This window comes from Perognathus longimembris, chromosome 1 (assembly GCF_023159225.1).
Source record: "Perognathus longimembris pacificus isolate PPM17 chromosome 1, ASM2315922v1, whole genome shotgun sequence".
NCBI lineage: Eukaryota > Metazoa > Chordata > Mammalia > Rodentia > Heteromyidae > Perognathus > Perognathus longimembris.
Window position 1 is genome coordinate 126715371 of NC_063161.1, and position 21012 is coordinate 126736382.

The following is a 21012-nucleotide window of genomic DNA, read 5'->3' on the forward strand; positions in this document are numbered from 1 at the left end:
CATTCTATACGGTCTTAAGCTTTAATACAAATTTCATCATCAGAGTCTATTTCCAGAGGTAGCAAATATTCTTTTTCTGCATAGTGATAGTAGTGATGTAATTGTGTATAAAAGGTGACCAAATGTATATATTAAGATAAATAAAAGAAATTCATATGAAAGATATTTATGACTAATTTAAAAATGAAAATATTATAAAAGTTACCAAGGAAGTCATTTTTATTAATGTGACTTTGAAGAGATGAATGCTAAAAGCATTTAAATCTAAAATTTGTAACTTTGTATGATTTTAAATTTCAGAAAAGGATGAGTGTTGTATTCAACTCAGGTTACAACATTGAGTCAAGTACATGAGAAGGTCATTATATGTTTGATGAATGAGTAGTTGTGAAAAGAACAATATATATAATATTTAGGAGATTTACTAAATAAATTACATAGTAGTTTCACTAAATAATGAGCTTCAGTTACATTGTCTTCTAAAAATATATCTGTATATATTTATAAATTACGTATATTATCTATCTCTATATCTCTATACTTAAAGATATAGATATATAGTGAGATATTAACATATATATCTATCTATAGAGACAGATAGGTGATAGATAGATACATAAATACATAGATAAGATACATACATAGATACATACATATATGCATAGATAGATAGATCTGGTTTCACTAGTCTGATAAGCCTGCGGACCTTCCAGATTCAGTCAAAGAAAAAGAAGGAGAAAAATATGAGAGGAGACTGAACATTATAAACATTATAAAGCATAAAAGTTATCTAGGTTTCACTTCCCACTCTGCATAACGGAGAATTTGTTGCCCAAATCAGTGAGTAAGCTAATCCTTTAAGATAAAGTCATAAGTATTGAAACAACTAAACACTAAGCAAAATCACCATCATATTAAAATAATCTTCTTAGGTAGAAATTGAGGGAAAGTGTGACATAAACAAGAAGCACTGCTTTCTACAAATCAATACGTGAATCAGAAATTTCTATTTTCTAATAGCTCTAAAATATAGTTTAGTGAAAACTTTTACTTACCAAGTAACTAACAATTTTCAAAATATGCTTTTAATACTCTTCATTGACACAAATACTTTGGTGTGTGTGTGTGTGTGTTTCTAATCTTCAAAAATTTTGCTCTTCTATTTGTATTTGTAACTATATAAAGAAATGGGGAACAGAAATTAGAACATAGATTCTAACAATACACAAGAAATATGCCTGTGACTGTCATACCTAGAAAAAAATTAAGTATTAGAAAAAAATTAAGAGGACTGGAAGAGCATCAGAAGATAATTTATTTATCATTTCCTGCATCTAGTATAGACACTGTGGCTTACATACAACAAAAAATTCTAAACCTTAAAGCTATAATCCCTAATTCAGAAGAAATGTGAATAAACATACAGATACCGATTCAACTCATGTCCTAAAAGTTTGACTTCCCTGAAGTCAAATCAAGCATCATAAGGTAAATTACACTTTGCAAAGTTGATGCACTAATATCTCCTGCTCAAGAGGCTCTTTTTTATTCATTTACTTTATTGTTATTATAGATTTGGTGTACAGAGAGATTACAATTACATGAGTCAGGTAATAGAATGAAGGAACAGAAGATAGCATGAGAAAGGAAATGTAGTCATTACCATCATGCTCTTCCAGAACTACGCTGTTAATGCACAATCAGGTGATGTGGAACTACACCATTCCCCTCCTGAATGGGAAGATCTTTCTGATGGCCTAGAACAGCACAGGACAGATGAAGTCATGTTATGAAACTTCAAGCCATGCCTTTACACTTTTGTGAGCCTAGTCTTGTTTTATCAGGATACTCTTGAAAGCAAAGGACCATGATTGGTAGGAACTGAAGCAACCATAAAAAAAAAAAAAGTCTACAAGGGATGTCAACAAGAAGCCTGAGCATGCATTCAATAGCCCACCTCTGTCAGTCATGGGAGTGAAAGACAGCCAGTCATCCACCCTCTACCTAATGAGTCTCAAGCAGCTCACATGAATTCTATCTACACTTGTGAGAATTAGAAACTTATTAGCAGCACAAATAATAATTACTTTAAGGCACTACTGAGAATGCTTTCTGACATAACAGTAAAGACACAAATCAGGACTAAATGTTCTATTGTACAACCACAAAATAATTTTTAAAAATGAGTTAGTAATTGTTTTGAAACCAATTTTTTCATGTAGTGAGTTTGTAGATCTTAAATGCTGTAATGTCACCACTTAATTTAGAAATATCATTTATAATTATATTAGTTCAAATTTAGAAATGATGATAATTCAAATGACAGAGTTGACTATGGGTTAGGTAATATAAAAGAATACAATTAAGTAACTCACATTATGGAAAACAGGTGAAATTCCCAAATATTTCCAAGGTAGATGTGTATGCCTTAATCTCTGTCAGACACACGTTACACACACATACACACACATACATATGTATCTGTAACATAAGTATAGAAGGTAAAGAATAACTCCATAATTATCATACCAAACACATTATTAAGATACATAATTATAGTTAATGAATTAATATCATTTAGAACCTGATATAATAACTAAAGAATATTTACAGTAGTAACATTTACAGTCAACACTGTTGTCTACTGCAAATTAAAATCAATAGTAAAACTAGCTCATCATCTAATTTTTTCCTGAAATTTCACTGAAATTTTTAGTTGGATAAGAAATGCATGCACTTCCCTATGAATAAAACTGTAACCCCTCTGTACCTCACTCTGACATAAAGAAATGAAAAAAATGAAAATCTCAGTTTTCCAAAATCCCCCTGGTGATTGTACTTAGGGCAATGAAAAACAAAGTTTTTATCCTACAGTTCAAAATTCTATTAAGAAAAAAGTTTTCCCTACCATCTTTCACCTAAAGTAATATTTTCCCAACATCTGCAAAGTACTCTAGATCTGGCATCCTAAAACATTATTCCAAATTAAGTGAATATACAAATATACTTGCTTCCAAACATTGAGAACAGGTACACTATGCACATCTGTGTAATACTTTTACATATTTCTGCAGAAATACAAGAGGACAAAAAGAAAAGTCCCTAATCACATGTTATTTCTGGGAGGTACTAAAAGCTTTAAAAAGATACACAGGAATAGGCTGAGTAAGCCAGATTTGACCATTTCCCAGACATCATACAGATATTAATCCAGGCATAGTCTTAAACTTGCACATCAGAAACATTTTATGATACCTACAGAGTCTAGACAAATCTGTACTTGATTTTCACTAACGAGTCTCAAGGCTTAACTGCTCTAGATCCTTAATTATAAAGTCCAGATAAGAAGAAGAAACCTGAACATCATGAAAAAAGACTTATTTAATGAATCTACTTTTTTCCCATTAAATCTAAATATTTACAAAAGGAAAAGTGAAGTGACTATGATTTATTGACCCTTGTAGCCTAAGAATTTGATGAGATAAAAAAGGAAGACAAGAAAATAAGCCAGTTTTTAACACAAGAGACAGATTTCCTTTCCATTTCATCTTTAGAGTAGGATTTTCTTCAGAGCATTAATTAGACAAGGACACACTATTACCTTAAAAAATTGAAAGGGATGACATTGACCAAGGAGCACTGTATACATAAACCGCTTTGTTAAATCACAATTCCTTTGTGCAACTACTATATAATTTTAAAATGTGAATAATATTCCTTCAAAGAGAAGTGTTTAAGAGACTATATACAAGGCATGTCTGTCCTATTATTTCCTACAATTTAGAAAAACAGAAACCAGAAACAGCAACAAAAACCCAACACTGGCAACATAATAAAAACATGAAAAGCCTGTCACAGAAACAACATTTCCTACATAGTTCTGAAAGAAGGAAAATTAGACACAAGTTGCCCATTCTTTGTATCTCGTTCCTACAGGAATGGAAACCTTCCGTGAAACCATTCCACTCATTATTCAACTTGCCCAGAATACATCTGGAAAAAAGCAGATTTATTCTACTTATTTTATTGATTTCAGATTCTCATGATGTGAGAAATGTCTCAATGCACTTTGACGTGTTAATTTCTTTTTACTGAGAGGCAACTCTAATTTTTATATGAACCTCAGAAGAGATATAATTACTTCATTTGTGTGAGAATTAGAGAAACCTCAAAGAATTGGTCATATTTTTTGACACATGAAGAGGGCATCTCTGAGAATAAACCTCAGAAAGGAAATAATAAGATTGAAGACATTTAAAAGCTAGGAGCTTAGATCTTTCTGCATCTTTATGTGGTATAATACTTATCTTCTATAAATAGTTCCTTTCCTTTGTTTAGGTGGTCAATTATATGCTTCTGACAAATACTAAGATATTCAAATATTTTGAAGATGCAATATAAGTTATACATGTATATATCATTTAATAGGTGGTTCATATAACACTTAATATGTGGTTCATTCTGTTAAATATTTCCTCATATGAAAGCACTGAGATTTTTTTAATTACATATGTCTATATCACTGGAAAGATATATGATGAAATATTTATAATTCTTCTCCTGCATTAGGAAGAATAAGAATCAAATCTTTCCTGTTTTATTCAAAACTCTTTTTGTTGGAAATTCCATGATGTATATTAACATACTACTTGTGGAATTAAAAATAAGAGTTATATCACTGTTGTAATTATTTTCAACATGCCATGTGAAACTGTACCTTTTTTCTTTTTCTTCTTTTTTTTTGTCTGTTTGTTCAATTGTTTTGTTTAGTTTTGTTTCTCTTGTATTCTCTTCCTGTGGTTCTACCCCAGCTACAACTACATCTCATCTGAGTACCCTGGATACTGTTTATATGGGTATTAGAACTATGGAACGGAAAGGGAATACCAAAATTGAGAGACAAAGGATAAAAAGACAAACCATTCCAGAAACAATACGTTACAAAACCATTTGGTATAAACCAACTGCACAACTCTTAGGGGGAGAGGGAAAGGGGGATGGAGGAAGAGGTGGAAAATGAGGAGAGAGGTAACAAGTTGAAGAAAAAATGTACTCACTGCCTTACATATTAAACTGTAACCCCTCTGTACTGTACTTTGACAATAAAGAAAAAAGTTTTTTTAAGTATAAACAAATTTATCTTCTCTTCAAAGTAAATATGCAGTTGTAATTTAATAATGAAATCATTCATTTATTTTTATTTAGAATACAGGAGTGTATTTCTTCCCAGAAAGAAAATCTCTCACACACAGTCATTAAATATACTGGACTCTTCCTGTCATGTTCTCTTGTTTTGGTTTCATGAGTCAGAATGTCACAATATTGCCCAGACTCAAACTCTTGATCCTTCTTCCCCAGCCTCCTGAGTATGTTCAATCACATCTATCAACTATATTGCAAAGACAAAATTTTGGTAGATTTTTGACAGAATTTTTAAATGACCAAAGTATTTTTTATAAAGTAGTTTATTATTATTGTAAACACTGCAAGGAAGGGCAATAGCCAACTTTCTTATGATCTAGAAATCATAGGTGAGCATCTCAAACATCTCTCTTATTTTTTCCAGTTTCAACAAAGGATTTTATTTGCTGATCCCCCACAAGCAAAATTCAGAAAATAGCGTAACCCTGTGAGAACAATCCTGTGACAAACATTCATGACCACGTCCCCTCTCCTCATAAGCTGTGCAGTGATGTGCATCTGTTACTGGAGGGAGGTGATGAGGGAATACTCAATGGAAAACAGTGGCACTTGTCCTGCTCACATCTTCATGTACACCTTTCCCTGCCAGGAAGCCTCTTCTGCACACTCTCCATTTAGAAATTTATAGCAATTTTTATAGCACATTAATTAAAGACTCTTCCCTGCCACTCTTCTAGTTTCCGTTATTACTAGAAAAGTACAGAATTAAAGTTTTTCCCCAATCATGATTAGAAAAATACTGAGTATTAATGAATAAGAATTTCTCTAAGTTCCTAAGTTATTTACTTAGATTTACAGAGGAATTGGAACCTCTGATTCTACTGTCATCCAAAATGAGCAATGGAGAAGATTTCTTGAATCAGGACCACTACAAAAATTGGTAATCATTCCATGACTGAGTGAAGCAAGCTTCCTCACCCATCACTATATATGACCTTGCTGATTTACAAACCCTGCAGAGTCTCTGATACACAATAGAGTTCAGAGAGCCAGCCAGAAGGGTGCTGAGATGGAGGAACAAATAAAATGCTGGTGAAGGCACAGAGTAAAGAATCCCAAGAAAGTTTTAGGGCCACTTCCATTTAATAAGTCAGTAGTACAGCAGCATGACGACGCTGGCTGTGTTGGCACTGATATTTTCCATGTAACTTCTGGGCAGACTTAGGGCTGCGGAGTGTAGCGGAAGTATTTCTTGCCAGATAGGAGCAATTTGATGAAGACACCTTTAGGGAATAGCGTTTTGGCTTCTTCAGGAATGGTTGGAAGGACCACCACACTATCCCCATCCTTCCAATCAACAGGAGTGGCAACCCTTTTCTCTGATGTCAGCTGGAGAGATAGAACTACTCTGAGGATCTCATCGAAGTTTCTGCCGGTGGTAGTGGGGTACAGGATAGATAGCTTCAGTTTCTTATCAGGGCCAAAAATGAACACGACTCGAGCAGTCACAGGCATGCCTGTCATCCTTCTCTGCAGAGTCCAGCATGCCTAACTGGATGGCAAGGTCACGGTTCATTATGATCAATAATGGAAAAAGGTAACTTTTCTGTGGGCTCATCACCATTGTAAGCATTGATATCCTTGCTCCAGGCAAGATGGTTCTCCACATTGTCTATAGAAAGGGAGATCATTTTAACATTCCTCTTGGCAAACACTGGTGCCAGCTTTGCAGCTCTGCCAAGCTCAGTGGTGCACACGGGGGGGTAAAGTCTCGTGGATGAGAGAACAGAATGCCCCATGAGTCTCCCAGAAAGTCGTGGAAACGGATGTGGCAGATGGTGGTACTGGCCTCGAAGTTGGGGGCCATGTCCTGGAGAAGGAGCTCTCTGGGCATGGCGGCAGCGGCTACAGGAGGGAACGAGGAGGCACACTTGCAGCAGCAAGCAGCCTACTGGTTCTGAGACCCACGCGGCAGAATCTCTCACTTATTTTATTATGAAGATTCTCCAAGTAACTACCCAAATAGTTGTGTTTCCTTAATTTTTGATTATTCACAGAGGTGATTCTTCTCTTACAAATCAGAACTCAGTGAGTTCTAGTGAATTTAAAACTTACTTTAAGTTAAAATATTCTCTGAACAGGATTATTTATCATGATACTGTTACTGTTATCATGATACTGTCTGGGTTACTATTTAAATAGGAGATGAACCTATCATTCAATGATGAAGTTTTAACTTAATGAAGATATTTTGGTTACTTCTGAAACAATCCCAGATTTAAAAAATTCACTAAGTGCTTCTGATCCTCATTGTCATGACAGGGAACAAGGACTTGGTATAAGTGCATGTCACCTACCACTCTTTCTCACTCAACTCTTATTTCACCTGTAAAAATAAAGAAGTAAAAAGACAGAGGGAAGGGAAAGGGAAAGAGGGAAGAAAAGATGGAGGGGGAGAGGCAGGAAAGAAGGGGAAAAGGAAATGGTACACAGAGCAGGACACATGGATCACATGTGCTGACATGCACAAGCTTAGCATGCAACCTACAAATAATGTCTTATACATACAAGTCCACGCATGCACTCAAACTACACATGCATGCACACTCATATGCACACAAACACACACAACATATCACATCATCAAAAAAGCAGAAGCAGTTGTGGTGGAATGGGAAAAGTTGAACTGATTCTCTTGCAATTCTGGATTGCTACTGCTAGATTCAGTTTGACTACTGTGGCGATAAATAATAAGGAAGTTTTACTTTCAACGCAGCAATCATTAAGGTAGAGGATCTTCAACTCTGTATGTCTCATCTCAGTGTTTTATAAATGTCAAGTCCCATGCTCTCCTGGGGGTTTTTGTTTGTTTATTTGGTTTGGGGGAGGGGTGTCAGGGGCTTAAACTCAAGGCCTTGATGCTATCCCTGAGCTCTTGGGCTCAAGGATAGCACTCTACCACTTGAGCCATAGCTCTACTTCCGGTTTTGTGGTGGTTAATTGGAGATGACAATCTTAGGGACTTTCCAGATGGAGCTGGCTTGGAATCATGATCCTTAGGTCTCTGCTGAGTAGCTAGTATTATAGGTGTGAGTGCCATCCTTACCCAGCCCAGGCTGGCACACATGCTCTTGTTTATCCTTGTTATTTTATACCTAAAACAAACAACTGCAAAGTAAAAGCTGTGGCAGGGGATGTCTTAACAGGAACACAATACCACAGGAACAAGTCTTCTCTATTCCATGTCTTTGATCTCTATGAGGTTTCATTTGCTTGATAGGAGTAGAAAAGGAAAGAAAAAGAAAGAAAAGGAAAGTAGAAAAGGAAATCAAAGGTGATAACAGAAAACAGTTTTCTGTTCCTTCTTCTGGGTGCTTGTTACCATGTCTCTCCCATTTTACTTCATGTATCTTCCATTTGCGTTCCACATATGATATTAATCTACTGAGATACAAAGGTTTAATCAGTTTTTGGAGAGGTACGGTCATGAAAAAACAATATGGTATACTTTAAAATCGTAGTGGAGGCTTGGCTTATATATGAAAAATAACCACCACACTAGTGAAGCAATTATTAAATTCATTATACATGTGTAATATGTCAGAATGCTTAAGACAAAAAGGAAAGTATCATAAAGTAAAAGTAAGTCTGTAATATATTTTACTACATTTTCATAATGATTGAGAATATTTATGATTCTACATTCTTCCAAAATGTGTTCCTTTTCTCTTGTGTATTATATTGCATCATGTTATACCATGCACAAGACTTATGGACTGAAAACAAATATATAATGGGATTATCCTACTGTTTAAGAAAATTCATAAGTCAAACAAAAGCGAGGGCATCAATTTTACATGTCTGAGATAACAAACAATTTAAAGGAAACGCATTTCAAATGGAACTATGTTTAATCTAAAACTAAAAATAATGGGGAAAAAATTCATTCCTTGCTCTGAACAGGCACAAGTTAAAGAAGATCTATTTCATTCTCTGTGAAGTCTCACATTGTTCAAAATAACTTTGTGGGCCATGTGTTTTCATTTTCTCCCTGGGGCTCCTCATTTCTCCTCCCTCAGGCATTGATGACAAGCAAGAAGAAAGTTTTACCAGCTGGCACCCTTTCTGAATTCCACATTATAAGAAGCAGAATCAAATTTTCTTCAACTAAAGAATAGTGTAAAATATACTCAGTTTGACTACTCTCAAACTTTCAAGTTACGGGCTTAAAAAAAAAAAGCACTAGTCCAAAGATAGCATCATTCTACTTATTATTCCTAGTTTTATACCCACTTCTTGCAAATTGTTAACAGAAATTTCAACCAAAGTCTTCAACTAAGCTTTAAAAATTTATATATATATGTGTGTGTGTGTAAATATATATAATACATTATCTTAAATACAATTACACAGAATCCCCTTTTTATAGTACAGCCGCCAGCCTTTCAATTATTAATTAGTGATAAAATCATAAAGTCCACTAAAGTTTCTTGTTCGTTGACCATGGCTGGTAGAAATCAAACAATTGTGAAGTCCATACAGGTAGATTTGGTCCCTGAGGACCAAGTTATAAATATATCTATGATGCATTTCAGATGCCCATAGTATCTATGCCAATAGTATCTACATATACGCAATGCAGTATGCAGTACAGTATGCAGATGAGATGGGTCAAAAGAAAAGAAAATGGTGCAGAATGACCTTAAAATACTTATGTTAAAAGCTTAAAACAATTAGTTGAGGTGTTTAAGGAACAGAACAGGGTTTATTTCTATTATTAGTTATATAAACATGCGTAAGATCTCAGCTCTCACTGACATTCATTTATAAGTAACAACGACATGCATCTTAGTGTTCATTGTTTACTGAAATGAATGGACTACCATCTTGGATTGTATTGATATTAAATTATGACTATTCATTCATCATTCTGCACCTTGAATAAAGGGTTCTTTCAGAATTTCTAGATGCTATCCTCTTTAGAATATTTTGTGCACCTTTTTTAAAACTAAGTGCTAAGAGGTAGCATCCTTCTGAGGGCTCAGAGACTTCTCATCACCAAGTTCTTGAGATTATGAGCCCTGAGGAAATTTTTTAGAAAGTACATGAAAACGGCTTTCAGAGAAAAGAATCCGAAACTAAATTTCCATCTTGACTTGTCCTCATTGCAGCACTCCACCTTCTTTGATCTCTGTACTCCTTGTCCACCCCAATCTCCATGAGGGAAGGTACTAAGCAACAGGCACCAGCGTTGGAAACTAGGTTTTCCTTCATTCAGGATTCTTTCCTATGGCCCTCACTTGTTGCCAAGTCTCTGAAATGCATGATCTATCCAAAAATCTTATTTATAAGGAAGTGGTCCTGAGCACCTAGGACATTTCTGGCATTGTTCACAAATCATTATGTTCAATCTTCACAATAATTTTATTGGGTAATTATGATTATATCATAACTTTACAAGCAAGAAAAATAAGACAGAATAAAAGCAATTTACTAAAGGTCAGCTTGACTGTATGCTACCTCATCCATTATCATCACTCACCTTGTTTTCCTTGCCTCCAGGATTATATTGGTGGCCCTAGAGACAAATGTCCTTTGTTGGAACTATTACAGAATGATAACTAGCAAGGGAAGGTGGTAAAATGATGAGATGTGATCTAAATGGAATGGGTACTTCTCCTGTCTTGACTTTGGTACATATCCTTACATTCCCCATCTCAACACACACACACACACACACACACACACACACACACACACACACACAGGGGGGAGAGAGAGAGAGAGAGAGAGACTTGTTTGGTGGGGAAGCAGAGTGGGAGAAAGAGAGAAAGAGATGGGGCAAGGACATGCTAAATTAAGAGTATTGGGCTTCTCCTCAGCATTCCAAATATACCCTTGTATAAAGGGTATATTATGCAAAGTATGCTTAATCTTGTGTCTGTCCGCATATTTATACACACAGGGAAGAGTTTAACTAATTACATTTGGTTCAAGAAACATAGCAGTAAGAAAAACTAAAATTAAAATAACTTGTTTTGGAGAATTGCAGGTCCCAGGAATTCCAGATAGAAGTGCAGAAATATATATTAAAAAAAAACTATCAAGTAAAGGGACAGATGTTACATGATCATAAAACTGAAATTTCTACAAGTTTCAGCACAACTTTTTGCTTTAACATAATTTCTTTTTGTTTTTTCTATTTGTTTTGGTTTCTGACACACTGACAAGAATCATCTACAATATAGAAATGGGAGTTATCAAATAATTCTATTCCTTGAAGACAAAATTATCACTTGAGTGACAAGTAGGAATTAGAATCAAGAAGAATCTTTGAGCAACAAAGAAGATGGTTGTATATTTTTAGCATTAGTTATTGGGTTGGCCATGGTCCGCCACTGTAATAAATGTTCAATGTTTAATGAGTGTGACCACACACACCAAAAACAGAGTCAGTGAGAAGCACACTGAAATATTAGTCAAAAAATATTCATTCTTTAGGAGAAATACAGAAAAAGGTATTAACCAATCTGTTTCTTCTCCTTTACAAGTATAATACAAGGGAGACCATGAAAGTAAATTAATACTGCAACAGTAATAACTTCCTATAGCACTTGCTTATAAACTAGGTTTTCCTATACAATAAACTATATCTTTACAAATTCATACCAAACTTTCACTGCAATATATTATTTCTCTATACAATCCAAGAAAATATACTGTCCCAAATTTATACTGCCAATAAGCACATGGCTGAACAAACAGAAAATGTTAATGGAGTTCAAGAAACATCAAGTCCCTTAATTAACTGTTCCTTCGCCAAGTCCTACATAAAGTTTTGTGTTAGAATTCTTAAATGAAGCTCCGAAAGCCAGTGTAGTTGCTCACATTTGTAATTCCAGCTAGTGATGGGACAAAGATTGAGAGGGTTGCAATTCAAAAAAGTTAGTGAGACCTCATCTCAAGTAATAGCTGGGTTTAATAGCATGTTCCTGACATCATACCTACCCAGAAAACATAAATTGGCAGGTTATGATCCAGGCCAGACTAAGTATGAACTCAAGACCCTACCTCAGAAGTAAAGCAAAAGAAGCCAAGTACCAGTGGCTCATGCCTGTAATCCCAGCTACTCAGGAGTCTGAGAGATGAAAATGTTGGTTCAAAGTAAGCCCAGGCAGGAAAGTCCATGAGACTCTTCTCTCTATCCACCAGAAAACGGGAAGTGGTGCTGTGGATCTAGTGGTACAGAGCTAGCCTGAGCTGAAGAGGTCAGGGACAGTGTTGGGTCCTAGAGTACAAGCCACAAGACTGACCAAAGATAAATAGTAAGAAAAGCAAAAGAGCTAGGAGTTTGGGTCAGCAATAGAGAAATTGCCAACAAAACACATGGCCATGAGTTCACACCCTACACTGCCAAAAATAAATAAATAAAAGAACAGAAAAAAATAAAGAAGAAAATAAAAAGGAAAATGGAAAGCTCTCAAATGCACAATCTTGGAAAACTATAGAGATAAAAAAATTAATCTGAACCTTACCTTATATTCCAAGCTATCATCTTCAAACTTATGAACATTTTTCTACTAAGGATAACATTGGTTCTGTCTTCTTTCCTGCAAATGTTTGTCTCTAGGAATATTTAGGTAGATAAAAAAAGGGCTTTATCTTTTTGTGGTCATACAAAGAAATGCAATGAATGCAGTGTCAATGTCATTATGCCAAAAACCATCTCTCAATATTCCAAACCAGGAAAAAAACAATATTTCTCCGAGTTAAAGAGCAAACATGGTCTATAACTGTTTTATCCTCATGATCCAGTTCTCCATCATTGTACCCTTTCTCCAAATACCATTACTTACTAAGCTCTCTACTCCTTTGTTATTTATATTGTACTCTCTCCCTTCATTCTACATTCCTTTTCTCCTATTCAGAGCCCTTTTTTCTCTCTGTGTTTTAATCCACATATACATTTAAGGATTGATACCTCCATTTTCTCATCAAATTAATTAAAAGATTTTTGTAAGAAACAACTATGTATCATCATAACATTAAGCATGAAGGGGAAGGGAAGATGGTAGAGCTGGGCCAAACTCATCCCAGTCTTATTATGAGCAACATAAAAATCCAGTGTATGTTTGCAGCACAATACATCTTTAACTTTCATTTTCTTTTACATTAATATTTGGCTGAGCACAATGGCCCACTTTTGCAATCTCAGCCGCTTAACAGGCAGAGATATGAGAGATCACAGTTTGAGAACAGGGCGAGCAAAATGTCTCCTCCCCCTCCCCCTCCTCCTGCTCCTCCCTTTCCAGTCATGGTGGGGTTGGAACTCTGGGCCTGGGTGCTGTGTCTAAGCTCTTCAGTTCAAGGCTATCATTCTACCACTTTGAGTCACAGCACCACTTTCACTTTTCTGGTCATTAATTGGAAATAAGAGTCTCATGGACTTTACTGCCTGGGCTGTCTTTCAACTGTGATCCTCAGATCTCAGCCTCCTGAGTAGCTAGGATTACAGGTATGAGATATCAGTGCCCAGCTTTTCTTCTTTTCTCTTTCTTTCTTCCATGGATGCAGTCTGTGAATCAATTACCTATAGAGAAAGTACTCACTAGTTCATGAGAGTAATCTGCAGTATTTTATATTCTCAAGAGAATATAATAGATATATCCATTGTAAGTTCTTCATTCAACACAGCAGAGTAAGAGCATCCAGCAGAGCACGCCACCCAAAGACAGGAAATTTGAAGCCAAAAGAACACTTATTTCAGCTAATAATATGTGATGCCTTTTCAAGATATGTTGACAGAGACCTATGAGATGGCATATGAACAAAGCCGATATGTGGCCAAAATTAAAAACAGAGCAAAGCTCGGAAATAACATACAATAAATAGGAAGATGTGGAGTGTACTCATATTAACAGAAGGGAAATAAGTGGAATAGGCATATGAATTTACAAATGATAAAATAGGAACCAAAGTATCAGAGGAAATGAAACTTTTACTTCCAAAAGGAACAAAAATTATAGGAAATCCACAAGAGATATGATTCCACAACTCAGATATAAGAGATTTGAAGACTGTAAGACATGATTTACCCAAAGAAGTATTCCACTGAATGAAAAAGTTAATCAACAGATTTTTTAAGTCTAGTAAAATAAACTGTGTCTGTTAGCCATCCTGGCATACAGCTATAATCTCAGCTACTTTGCAGACAGAGGAAAGGCGATTGCAGTTCAAAGATACCTGGGGCAAAAGCCAAGGGTCCTATCTGTAAAACAAACTTAATTAATTAATAATAACATGAAAGCCAAAGGACTGAGGAGATGGCTCAGGTTGTAGATGAGGAGGCCACATGAAATCCTCACTTGGAACTGAAGCTAGAAGTTGTTCCCAGATGGTCCTTGTAATGACCAGCCTGAGGCTACCAGTAACATCATCAGCATTAGGCAGACAGCAATCACAGCAGCTCTTCACTGTGCAGCTTTATAAGAGCAAGGTCCAGGTGCTAGAAGTGGGCGGAGGATTAGAACATAGCACTTTTGGTTTCCAAAGCCTTCTAAAAAAGAAGGTATATTTCCTGGAAAGTTTAGACAGGTTTTCCTCTGTGATGCTCTTTTTTCTCTGGGCACTCAGAAGAGGGTTTTACTCCATTGGCACTCAATAAATATTTGTTTAATATATGTTAAAAGAACCTATTAGTTTGCTCTGTGTCTTTTCTGTTGCTACTTAATGTCATGTCCTGATATGCTCATTTTAACAGTCTAAGATGACAGCAGAGAATCTTTGAGTTCTATCAAAGCAGTCTTCAATTATTTTTGTTGCTGTTTCCTCAGTCTTGCATTCATACTGTCTACCTGTTTCCTTTTTTTGCTACATGCAAAATGTCACACTTGCAAAGCACTACTTAAAATATTTAAATGATATTTAACATTCGGAGTGCTTTTCATCTTTAGAGCTTCTTGAAAATAAAGTTAATTTAATAAGAAGATTGCAGAGAAGGAACCTGTTCTTATCAAAAGCACCACAACGGGAGTAATAAGGATAGAGAAAGCACTTGGACAAGTATATATCTTCATATGTAAATATCCTTGCTTCAGTGCAGTCTGAATGCCAAAACTCTGCTTAAATGCCAAAATTGAACGTGGTGAGCTCAATGTACGATATCATTTTTTTTTTTATCACTGAGAATGATTTGCTCAAACGGATGGAAAATAGCCATGTTTCCAAGTGGAGAAATGCTTATAACAAAGGAAGGAAACAGGATCTGTGCTTTGAAAACTAGAAAATATTTTAAAATTGACTCTCAAAGTGTATCAATTAAAGTCTTCTCAAGGTCATACTCAAAGTTTGTTTAATGTCATTACTGCAGCTAGCTCTACAAAAGGAGTAAGAGGATAAGGTGAATTTACTTTCCAAATATCCTTATATTGAGGAACTAAAGAATGAGAAAATCTTGGAATACATGTCTATCTGAGAAGTGACCACTTCCTGGGATAGGTGGTTATATTAAATTCTGATTACTGATAAAGTACATATTACCCAAAGCATTTATTTTTTATATATTACCTTAAACAATTCCTCCAGATACTTCTTATACAATATTTTTTGGTGAAAATGAGTTTATTTGGAGGACAGATAATGGAAAGGCTTGAAAAAAATTATCGTACATGCAAACAAAAATGCATGCTCTCAAATGTAAGTGCTGTCTGTCATGAAGTATATTGTATGAATAGAACAGAAATACTAAAAATAATAATGACTACTTATCCATCCCTTATGCACAAGTGATCCATTATTTAGCCACTCTTACAAGTCTAAACAGACTCTCCAGGGCCATCTGAGACATTAGATTGATCTGAGCCCCACTCAGCTGATCTCAGCTGGGTTCACTGACAAGAAAGGGACTGGCTGGTCTCCCACTAGGCCCCACACCAGAGTTTCTTATTCATCTAGGATGACTCAGGAATGTTTTATTGGTGGAAGCAGGAATCTAAAAGAGAGAACAGAATAAGCTTGGGGTTTGAGGTGTTGTTCAGAAATGGCTCCCCAAGAACAGCATTTTCTGGAAAGAAACAAATCTTAAGGGGTACAGAATAAATTCCAGCTCCCAAGGGGAAGACTTGGAAAGGCATTTTGCAATGGGTACAGGTATAGGATGAATCATTAAAACTTGAAGTAATCATATATATATTCCATCTGGCATCTCTTCCTATAATGTGAGAAGGACTCATGTTTGTACGTTGTAAACTTCCAATACTTTTCTGGCGGTGTACTTAAAATGAAACTACAAGAAAAAGAGTAAATAGTAGTTAAATATCCAAAGTAATGACTTTATAATGTCTCAGAGATAAGCTCCATAAAATTTTACTTCTACAACAATTTATATTTTACATAATACCTCTATAAGTTTTTTTCTTTCTTTTACTCTTTTTTCTGATTAATTACTTATTTATTGTCAATGTGATGGACAGAGGGGTTACAGTTTCATACATAAGGCAGTGGGTACATTTTTTGTACAATTTGTTACCTCCTCCCTCATCTCCTCCCCTCTTCCCTTCTCCTTTCCCTCTCCCCCCATAAGTTGTTCAGTTGGTTTACACCAAATGGTTTTGTAAGTATTGCTTTGGGAGTCATTTGTCTTTTTATCAGTGGCTAGAGCATAAATGACCGTTTTCTTAGAAAGGCAAGGCAGATAGGATAACTCTCAGTCTTCGCACTCAAGAACAAACTCGTTCCTCATAATCTTGCTACTTCACAATTCCACAAAATGGTATTAATAACATTAATAATAATAATGATTTGCAGTATTCCCAAATATCAAACTCAGAATGGTATCCATACACATGCCACATCTCAAGTCTCAATAGTCCCTGCTTTGGGCAAAAGTAATCCAAATAAGACCTCTGAGGATGTGAAAATCTTAAAGATTCAAATGGAGCAAGCATTTGGGACTTGTCCTTTTTCTCTCCTAGTTTCTTCTTCTAATATTGGACCTTGGCTTTTTGTCCTTGTGTTTGCTAGACTGACACTCTTCCACTGAGCACATCTGAGACTATTTTTTGTGCTAGTCCTGGTACTTGAACTCAGGGCCTGGGTGCTGTCCATGAGCTATTGTGCTTAAAGCTACTGTGCTACCACTTGAGCCACAGATCCATTTTCAGCTTTTTTGGCAGTTAACTGGAAATAATAATCTCACAGGCTTTCCTGCCAAGGCTGGTTTCAAACTGCAATCTTCAGACCTCAGCCTTCCTGAGTAGATAGGATTACAGGCACGAAATTCCCACCCCTCCACCCCCACACATCAGGGATTTGAAAGAAAGACACAATGGCTGTACTAGCTCATGTTCTCCAAGGAAATTGTTTTCATTGCTTCCTCCATTCAGAACCAAATTCAGACAATGTTTCCATTTGAATTTAGAAAAACGACTTCCTACCTTGCAAGTTTCTCATTTATAAAAATAAGGAACTTGAACTAGATGGTTTTTGAGAATCCTTTAACTGACTATTTCAAACTACAGAAACCTAACATCTATGAAAAGGAAGAAATAAATTGTTAATATTTTAACAATTTTTTTAAATTATCACTGAGTAAAACAGTAACATACCAGTCAATACCATTTTTCAATCTCTCTCTCTCTCTCTCTCTCTCTCTCTCTCTCTCTCTCTCTCTCTCACACACACACACACACACACACACACACACACAGAAAACCCATATGAAATATTATTTCCATCTACTAAGGCATCTCTATATTTTAATGAGGAGGATGATGGCCATTAGTACCAAGGATTAAAAAACAATACACAGAAATTTAATGACTTCTCAGCCACTGTGTTTAGAAACTTGAAGATTTACAACTAATACACAGAATGAAATGAAAATAGCCCTTCAAAAGTAGGGACATGAAGAAATCCAGTCTTTCTCTAGATAAATACCAGATGAATAATTCTTGTAATGCAATTAGGAAGAACTGGATTATTATTAAAATACCTTGTGATGAATATGGGTAATATTTCATTGTCAGACTATCTTAGCCGGTAAGACAGATGTTGAAGTATACTCTCTAAAAGCATAGGTTTAGGTTTAAATGCTTTTGTGTGTATGCAAGCTTCAGCACTCTTTGGATTATGCCGATTTTCTCATTTATTATATAAGTCTGCTAATGCTTTCTGTATTGGAAATGGATTCTTTGAGAATTAAGGCATACAAAGATAACACACACAGCATAGTGCTTGGAAAAGAAGGAAAACAATACAAATTGCATATTACTGTGTATGACTAGGATAATGCAGTTGCACTTTTCAATCCCAAATATTTTTCACAGACTCCCTCATTTACTTTGTGTATGCAAACAAACTGTGATTATAAGCAGAGGAATCATTGTGTCTCCCCTAGAGCTGCAGTGAGGCTCCATGCCTTGCACAAATAGAGTGATGACAAAGAGAAATGAAATTTGGACCAAGGTTTCTGAGTAGAGGTCTGGTTGGCTTTCTTCTGGGTCAGAGCTTCTTGATAAAATGTCAATCCATTTACATACAGCATAACATCCAGGCCAGTTGAAATTCTGATTATATCTTTGAATATCAAAATTTTTTTTATTTTTATTTATTTTTAGTTTTAGTTTTTGGCCAGTCCTGGGCCTTGGACTCAGGGCCTGAGCACAGTCCCTGGCTTCTTTTTACTCAAGGCTAGCACTCTGCCATTTGAGCCACAGCGCCACTCTGGCCATTTTCTATATATGTGGTACTGGGGAATCTAACCCAGGGCTTTATGTATACAAGAGGCAAGCACTGTTGCCACTAGGCCATATTCCCAGCTGAAAATCAATTTATGACCAGGCCTCACTCCACTAGAGAATTAGGAAACTGAGCAGAGACAAATATAAATCAAATTCCTGAGGGTGACTAGCCTTTTCTCCTTTTTTTCTGATAAGATGACAACAAGAGCACATATTAACCCAATACGTATTGATCAATAAAGTGAGTTTATGTAATACAATCTTCTTGTATTGCCCTAACCTCTAAGGGTGATCTGTAAATCAAGCTGCTGGTTGTTCACTCTGCTATTCATCTCTGCAATCAGTTTGTGCCTGGTTTGGTAAAATATCTAATAATTCCAAATTTAAAATAATGATACAACTTACTTTTCTTTAGCTTTTCCCCACACTAAAGTCATTTTAAAGGAAACTAGACCCAAAACTATAATTTTTCATCTTATCCTTGGGTGTTACAATGGAAACACCTATGCATTTACTTTCTACAAAAATGAAAAACTGGGAAATATAAATCGGTATCCATATATATATATATGTATATATATATATATATATATATATCTTAACTCATATGCTGAGTGGGTAATATAGCCTGAAAATAGAGTGCTCTTTTCAGTTTTTGAGGAAAGCATTACACTCCATCAGTTTTTTCTATAAACTTCATACTTTAATAATGCATTAAGTTTAAGCTTTTGAAAATCCTTTTTCTTTGTTAAAGAGCACTCAGAATTGACTTATATTCTAGTGACTGTTACCACAAGCAACAGATTAAAAAGTCATCAGACAGATGTCTAATCTAACTAGAATGAAGTGTACAAAATGTATGATTATAATAATTAAACATATATTACTTCCTACTAATTACTGTAAATTTCTTAAAACCTAATTGAAATAAAATGTTAAAAAACTGACTTGTTTGCACCCATTTTGACTTAATTATCTCAGCAATAAAATAAACTTCCAAAACATGTTCTCAAGATTAAAAAAGATAGACTGTCTAAAAATATGCATATTTATTATAATATTTATTTATTACCAGTGCATTCCAATGACTCAGAGTGATAGAATCAAAATAAATAGAAAATGTTGCTTAATAATTAGAAAAAATCCCAATATGCTAACCATTTGGGCTTTTTGTGGTCAAAAATGATTTAAGGACAAAAGTAAAACTATAATTTCAAATAATTTAATACAATAAAACCCATATCTGCAGATAACAAACAACTAGGTTGCTATGCTCTGTAATTATTGTTTTGTTTTCATTTTAAAAAGCTGTCCTTTGTTCAAAACATCCATTTTAAATATGAAAAAAGTAATCATGCTAATTTAAAACTTATGAATAGGTTTGTTAACATCTCTAGTTAGCAAGGCATTTTCTCTAATTTTAATAATATAAAATTTTAATGTATAGAAATTAAATTACTTATAGGGCTAATACTAAAGGTTTACTGGTCTTGAGCAACGGCTAAGAGAATAGCAAGCCGATATCACATAGAAATTTTATGAGATGTTAAAACAGGATAGAAATATCAGTTTGGAAAAAAATGACTATGCATGATTGTAAATATACAAATATATAGAAGTCTGTTAGTTCATAGCGAGAGAAGGACCCTACCAGAATACCATCTTTGCATACTAAAATCCTCTGGCTACACAGTCTTCAAGACAATAAAAGACCGATTGGTACAATATAAGGGAGATCTTCATTAATATGTAGAGACACAACATTAACTTATTTCCTTAACAGTGTTCAGTGGGTTCCATGCATTTAAATGTATCTTTGGATCTGACTTTGGTAAATATTTTTAAAAGCTGGTAAGCAAAGCCAGGCACTGGTGGCTCACACCTAGGTGCTGAGCTACACACAGGCTGAGATCTGATAATCGATTTGAAGGCAGCTCAGGCAAATAAATCTAAGAGGTTTTTACCTCCAATTAACCCGGTAAAAGAAAGGGCCAGGCATGGCTCAAAGAGTTAGAATGACAGCTTTGGGGGGAAAAAAAAAAAGACAAGCAAGGAACTCAAACCCTGAGTTCAGAAGCTAGCACCAACCCTAAAACCAAAATCAAAAATATGTGCAAGTTGTGCAAGTTCT

At 35.2% G+C, this 21012-nt stretch overlaps 1 long non-coding RNA gene and 1 pseudogene across 1 annotated transcript; one reads left to right on the plus strand and one right to left on the minus strand.

Annotated features, from left to right (window-relative positions):
* Nucleotides 1–5693: 5693 nt before the first annotated feature.
* On the plus strand, nucleotides 5694–20645 carry LOC125355973. The gene is made up of 4 exons (XR_007211801.1): nucleotides 5694–6181; nucleotides 10934–10939; nucleotides 12490–12497; nucleotides 20635–20645. It is a non-coding gene; the product is annotated as an uncharacterized LOC125355973 (long non-coding RNA).
* LOC125355963 lies at nucleotides 6364–7036 on the minus strand (annotated as a pseudogene).
* Nucleotides 20646–21012: the final 367 nt, after the last annotated feature.